This window comes from Nerophis lumbriciformis, linkage group LG05 (assembly GCF_033978685.3).
Source record: "Nerophis lumbriciformis linkage group LG05, RoL_Nlum_v2.1, whole genome shotgun sequence".
NCBI classification, from domain to species: domain Eukaryota; kingdom Metazoa; phylum Chordata; class Actinopteri; order Syngnathiformes; family Syngnathidae; genus Nerophis; species Nerophis lumbriciformis.
The window spans coordinates 45,035,568-45,041,919 of NC_084552.2; the positions used below are offsets into that span (position 1 = coordinate 45,035,568).

The window sequence follows — 6,352 nt, forward strand, 5'->3', positions numbered from 1 at the left end:
CTTATGCTATCTGAACTACCGGTAACTATGTTCACTGCTCGCTGTACATATCCTACCAAGTCAGACCTACACTGTGTCAATGCCCATTTCTCTGATGATGCCATTGTTGATGACTGAAGTATGCTGATATCAACCAAACTCTCCTCATCCCACCCCCCGGGTTGTAAATAATTCAATGTATATACTCTGATGATTAACTTGTGTGATGACTGTATTATGATGATAGTATATATTTGTACCATGAATTGATTACGGTACGTGGAACCCGACTTAAACAAGTTGAAAAACGTATTCGGGTGTTATCGGGTGGTCAATTATACGGAATATGTACTGTATTGTGCAATCTACTAATAAAAGTTTAAATCAATCAATCAATCAAAAAGTAATGTTTACCTGCGCTATGCCGGCTGTTATTTCGAACATGCATACAATTACAACATGATACGTCACAATTTCCAGTTTCTCCTTTCAACGTGTTTTTTTAAGAAGCAGAGTTTATTTAATCTTACCCCGTTTCCATTACATAGCACCTGTTCTCAATTTATCCGCAATATACTGTAGTGGCTGGCTACGGGTGTTAGCCATTGACTTTGATTGGGGGGCGGGACTTCCGGGGACAGATAAGGAAGTGACGTTGTTGAAAGGCAGTAGAGGTTCGAGTATTGCCGGGAAAAGAGGGGAGACGCACATTGGGGTTGTAGTGTGGTTGAATCGCATCTTGTGCAATAAAGACAAGACGACAAAGAATTATATGAGATCATATTACAATACTAATATTCACATTAAAATATATATTTTTTAAATAATATCTCTGCATCTTGGGGTTCAAGACTACTCAACATTAACACGGCGGTATAGCTCAGTTGGTAGAGTGGCCGTGCCAGCAACTTGAGGGTTCCAGGTTCGATCCCCGCTTCCGCCATCCTAGTCACTGCCGTTGTGTCCTTGGGCAAGACACTTTACCCACCTGCTCCCAGTGCCACCCACACTGGTTTAAATGTAACTTAGATATTGGGTTTCACTATGTAAAAGCGCTTTGAGTCAATAGAGAAAAGCGCTATATTAATATAATTCACTTCACAACACTACTTTATAGATTATATGCAATATGTTGTGTCAGGGGCGCCGCTAGGGATTTTGGGCCCCATGAAAATAATCTTTACAGGGCCCCCAACACAGTGTCATTATTTTTTCTGTATTATAATTTCATCATCATTAGGGGCCTCTCTGGGTCCCCCTCAGAATCAGAATCAGAATCAGCTTTATTGTCATTACGCAAGGTAACGAGATTGAGGCCATTCCATACAGTGCGATGTGTGCATGCTAGAAAAACAATGTGCAAATATATAAAAATATAAAAAATGTAGAAGTGCAATGAATATGGTGTGAAATGAATATATACATGAAAAAAAACAAAAAAAAAACAGGGTGGTTGGTGGAATGGGTTATTGCACCGAAGAGAAGGCAGTTATGAGGGACAATGGGGCAGTCCGTTCAGGATGGTTATGGCCCTGGGGAAGAAGCTGTTCTTTAGCCTGTTTGTTTTGGTTTTAATGCACCTGTAGCGCTTCCCAGAGGGCAGCAGGTGGAACAGGTCAGAGCCAGGGTGGGTGCTGTCCTTGATGATGGCACTGGCTCTGTTGAGGCAGCGGGAGGTGTAGATGTCCGTCAGAGAGGGGAGAGGGCGGCCGATGATCTTCTGAGCCGTCTTGACCACTCTTTGCAGCCTCTCCCTGTCTGCTGCAGTGCAGCTGCCGTACCATACCGTAATACAGTAGGTCAGCAGGCTCTCGATGGACGAGCGGTAGAAGGTCAGCAGCAGGTCAGGCTTCAGGTTGTACTTCCCGAGGACTCTAAGGAAGTGTAGCCGCTGCTGAGCCTTCTTGATGATTGATGTGGTGTTGACTGTCCAGGAGAAGTCATTAGAGATGTGGACTCCAAGGTACCTGAAGGTGTGGACCCTCTCTACACGCTCGCCGTTGATGTAGAGGGGGGCAGGGTCGGTGCTGCTCCTCCTGAAGTCGACGATGATCTCTCTGGTCTTGCTGGTGTTGAGAGCGAGGTTGTTCTCCGAAGACCAGGCCGTCAGCTTCAGGACCTCCTCTCTGTAGGCAGCCTCGTCACCCCTGGAGATGAGCCCGACCACTGTGGTATCGTCGGCGAACTTGACGGTAAGGTTGTCACTGTGGGCCGGACTGCAGTCATGGGTGTAAAGGCAGTAGAGGAGGGGGCTCAGCACACAGCCCTTTGGGGAGCCGATGCTCAGCGTGCGGGAGGATGAGAGGTGCGGGCCAAGTCTCACATTCTGGGGTCGGTCCGTTAGGAAGTCCCTTATCCAGGCGTTTGTGAGAGGGGGGAGGCCAAGAGTGTCCAGTTTATTGCAGAGTCTGTCCGGGATTATTGTATTGAAGGCAGAGCTATAGTCCACAGAGAGCATCCGGACGTAGCTCTGCTGCTGCTCCAGGTGGTTCAGAGCAGAGTGGAGAGCAACAGCGATGGCGTCCTCTGTGGACCTGTTCGCCCGGTATGCGAACTGGTGGGGGTCGAAGTCTGGAGGGATATGGTCCTTGATGTGCTGGAGAACAAGTCGCTCGAAGCACTTCATGATTACCGGAGTGAGGGCCACTGGTCGGTAATCATTCAGGCTGGTGATGGGAGACTTCTTCGGCACTGGGATTATTGTAGATGACTTCAGACAGGATGGGATGACTGCCTGAGCCAGGGAGAGGTTGAAGATCCTGGTGAGGGGGGGAGCGAGCTGGTGGGCGCACGTCCTGAGCACCTTTCCAGGTACTCCGTCTGGTCCGGTAGCCTTCCTGGGGTTCACAGCCAGGAGCACTCGTCTGACACTGTGCTCCTGTACAGTGAGTGGAGTGGCGCCGGAGCCCGGTGGGGGCGGGTGCAGGGCTGGAGCAGATGAGTGTCGCTGGGGGGTTTCGAAACGGGCAAAGAAACAGTTAAGCTCCTCTGCCAGTGTCGCACTCTGATCCGCAGTTGTCATATTGCAGCCTCTGAAGTTCGTGATGTCATGAATGCCCCGCCACACCTCCCGTGAGTTTTTGCTGGACAGATGGGACTCTATGCACCTCCTGTAGTCCGCCTTTGCTTTTTTAATCCCTCTCTTCAGGTCGGCTCTAGCAACACTGTACAGTGCCCTGTCCCCTGACCTGAAGGCTGCGTCGCGGGCCCTGAGGAGTGTGCGGACCTGGCTGGTCATCCAGGGTTTCTTGTTGGGGTAAACCCGGATGGTTTTTTCCACAGTCACATTCCCGATGCAGAACTTTATGTAGTCCAGCACCGTTCCTGTGGCTGTCTCCAGCTCCTGTTGTTGGAAGAGGTCCCAGTCTGTGTGTTGGAAGCAGTCCTGAAGTTTGGGGAGTGCATCGTCAGGCCAGGTCATAACAGTCTTTGTGATAGGCCTGGCCTGGCGTCTGATGGGGGTGTAGGTAGGAGAGAGCAGGAGGGAAAGATGGTCTGACTGTCCAAGCTGGGGGAGGGGTGTAGCTCTGTACGCGTGCTTTATGTTGGTATACACGTGGTCCAGGGTGTTCTTGCCCCTTGTAGAACACTTCACGTGCTGGTAGAACTTAGGGAGTACAGTCTTCAGATTGGCCTTATTAAAATCCCCTGCTATGATATGAACACCGTCGGGGTGGGCCCGCTGCTGTTCGTTGACGGTGTTCAGCAGAAGAGAGAGCGCTGTGTTTACTTTGGCGTCCGGTGGAATATACACAGCCGTGATGATAACAACAGACAGCTCTCTCGGGAGAAAAAAAGGCCGACATCCACGTCCGGGCAACAGTGCTGTTCAGTGATTGTCCCGTTGTTGCACCAGTTCTCATGCACGTAGATACAGAGCCCCCCTCCTCTGCTCTTACCGGAGTCCTTAGTTCTGTCCCGGCGGAGCAGAGTGCGTCCGGCTAGCTGCATGCTAGCATCGGGTATTTCCGGGTGAAGCCAGGTTTCGGTGATAATCATAGCACAACAGTCCCGAACATAGCGGTTTCCAGCAAGTTGTAACTCCAGGTCGTCCATCTTCTGTACAAGGGATCTGGCATTAGAGAGGAACAGGCTCGGTAGAGGTGGCTTGTGGGGTTGTTTCCTAAGCCTGAGCAAGACGCCGGACCTGCGGCCACGCTTCTGCTTCCTCTCCCTCCTCCGTCTGCGCCGTCTCCCAGACCCGACAACAAACCACGGAGATCCTGTGCTCTCGCTATGTCATCTGGGATGTTGTGCTCGTGGTGAAAGTCGCTCGAAACAGATATCTGGTGCGAGTTACCGATATCCAAGAGTGACTGGCGGGTGTACCGGGTGTTTGCAGTACAGGTGGTGCACAAAAGGAAAAAAAACATGAAGAAAAGAAGGAAGAAAGAGCACTGAAATGGAGAGCCGTAAGCCGCTGCGTCTGTGCGCGCCGCCATCATGGGCCCCTAGAATCCGTCTCCTTTACCCCCCCCTTTTCGGCGCCCCTGTGTTGTGTTCCCTAAGTGGAGTGGACATAAACGAAGGTGTGTGTTGCTGAGCCCGACCTGGACATAATCTGGACTGGACCTGGTTTTAAGAACCCTTTAAACAATCTAATTTCACTGACAACCTGGTCTGGTGAAGATGATGTCCTTTATTTAAACAAAAAAGAAACTAAAATAAAAACAGTTACATAGAAACGTGTAATTAGTGAAAATGAGTAAAATTAATAACTAATTATTTAATAAATAATTAACCGTGTGCTTCACGGACTGTATTCCTTGCAGACTGCATTGATATGTATTGTAGGAACCAGAATGTTAATAATAGGGGGAAGGAGGGAGGGGTTTTGGGTTGGTGCACTAACTGTAAGCGTATCTTGTGTTATTTATGTTGATTTAATAATAATTAAAAAACAAAAATATAAGAAAAAAAAACACATGCTACTGTGTTTTAATGTTGGTCATTATGGTGGAAAAGTCAGGAGTTTTCTGAGGTGCTACTTGGTGAAAAAAGTTTGAGAACTATACTGCACTATATATTAAAGACCGAAATGGGGCCACAAAAGGTAAGTGGGATGTCTGTAATGTGCACAAAATTGCAATAAAAGTCTAGAGCGATTTCCAGTTATCTAAGTGAGTAGGATGAATAATATCATTTCAAAGAGAAGTTTTTAACTTCGAGACGCACCAATGTGGTGCTGGGGCGCTCTCCAGTGGCACTGATCATAAAGTGCATGATGAGACGGGGGTGGAGACAGACTTCATCCCGAGGAAGAAAATTCAAACGCTCTTCCTGGAAATATCAGAGAACCCGCCACAACTTAACCACATGACATATGGCAGACAAAGTACGGCTATCCTCCTCCGCAACGAGCGCGTATGTAATCCAAAAAAAAGACACCACCCCCCCCACCCCCGCCCCCTAAAATTGTGCAACACTGCGCCACTTGGTCAAGACTGAGCGCATTGATTGATCCAGACGCTGATTGCGACATCGCACCTTCCCGTAAAAAAACTATTTCCTACCAGACGATGCAAATCAGAATTTGGGTAAAAATTTTAAAAAATAAAAACAAAAATATATATAAAAAGGACAATCGAAACACTCCAGTGCGCAAAACTTGTAATATGTCTACATCTGCGCACACATCCGACATGATGGATGTTCAAACCGGAGAGTTTGTGTCCAAAAAGGCCTGCAACAATGCACAATGTTGCAGGCCTTTTAATTGATTGCGTGCGCTAAATATTGCCTAGTAATTGATATTTCTTACCTTTACATCCATCACCTTGCCCAAACATCTGCCTGGGAATATGCCTCATAGTTTTTCATTGAAAAAACAAGCATCTCCTCTCTTCTGGCGCAAAAACAAACCAGTCCAAAAAAAAAAAACATCGCTTCCACTGCACATCCATGACGGCTTAGGTGCAAACATGCGCAGGCCGGCAGTGGAGGTGTTGGCCCATGGGCAAGGCATGATCGCTTCTCCTCCTCCTCCAATACCAGGAACCATCTGGTGGGGGAAAAAATCGCACGATCATTGAAGATACGAAGCGGAAGGGATTGACGGAACCTCCTATCCAATCCGCTCCACGCATGAGAGGAAGGTCCACGCAGGCACTAAGCAGAAAAAACTGCGCAGTTTTAATTCTCATGTTTTCTCCTGTGTCCCCGCTGAAGGGCCCTTTGCCTTCCTTTCCTCCTCCCTTCCTCTGCTTTCTCTCTTCCCCGCATGCAGGTTTATTTTCGGTGGAAGAGTCTTGGACATTAACCGCCCCGCCTCCATAGTCACATACTGTAAAAAAAAAAAAAAAAAAAAAAGAAAGAAAAAAAAAAAAGGAAAAAAAAAAAAGTTCAAAACTGCATAAATGTTATGCAGAAGTGG

The 6,352-nt window shown here is 47.9% G+C and overlaps 1 protein-coding gene across 2 annotated transcripts in view; it reads right to left on the minus strand.

Annotated features, from left to right (window-relative positions):
- kdm6ba (lysine (K)-specific demethylase 6B, a) overlaps positions 1 to 5,963 on the minus strand; it is a 98,175-nt gene extending 92,212 nt beyond the window's left edge. For both annotated transcript variants that reach the window (XM_061959268.2, XM_061959270.2), the window contains exon 1: positions 5,741 to 5,963. The gene's annotated coding sequence lies outside the window, so the exon portion shown is untranslated. The remainder of the gene's footprint in view (positions 1 to 5,740) is intronic.
- Between the last annotated feature and the right edge of the window lie 389 nt (positions 5,964 to 6,352).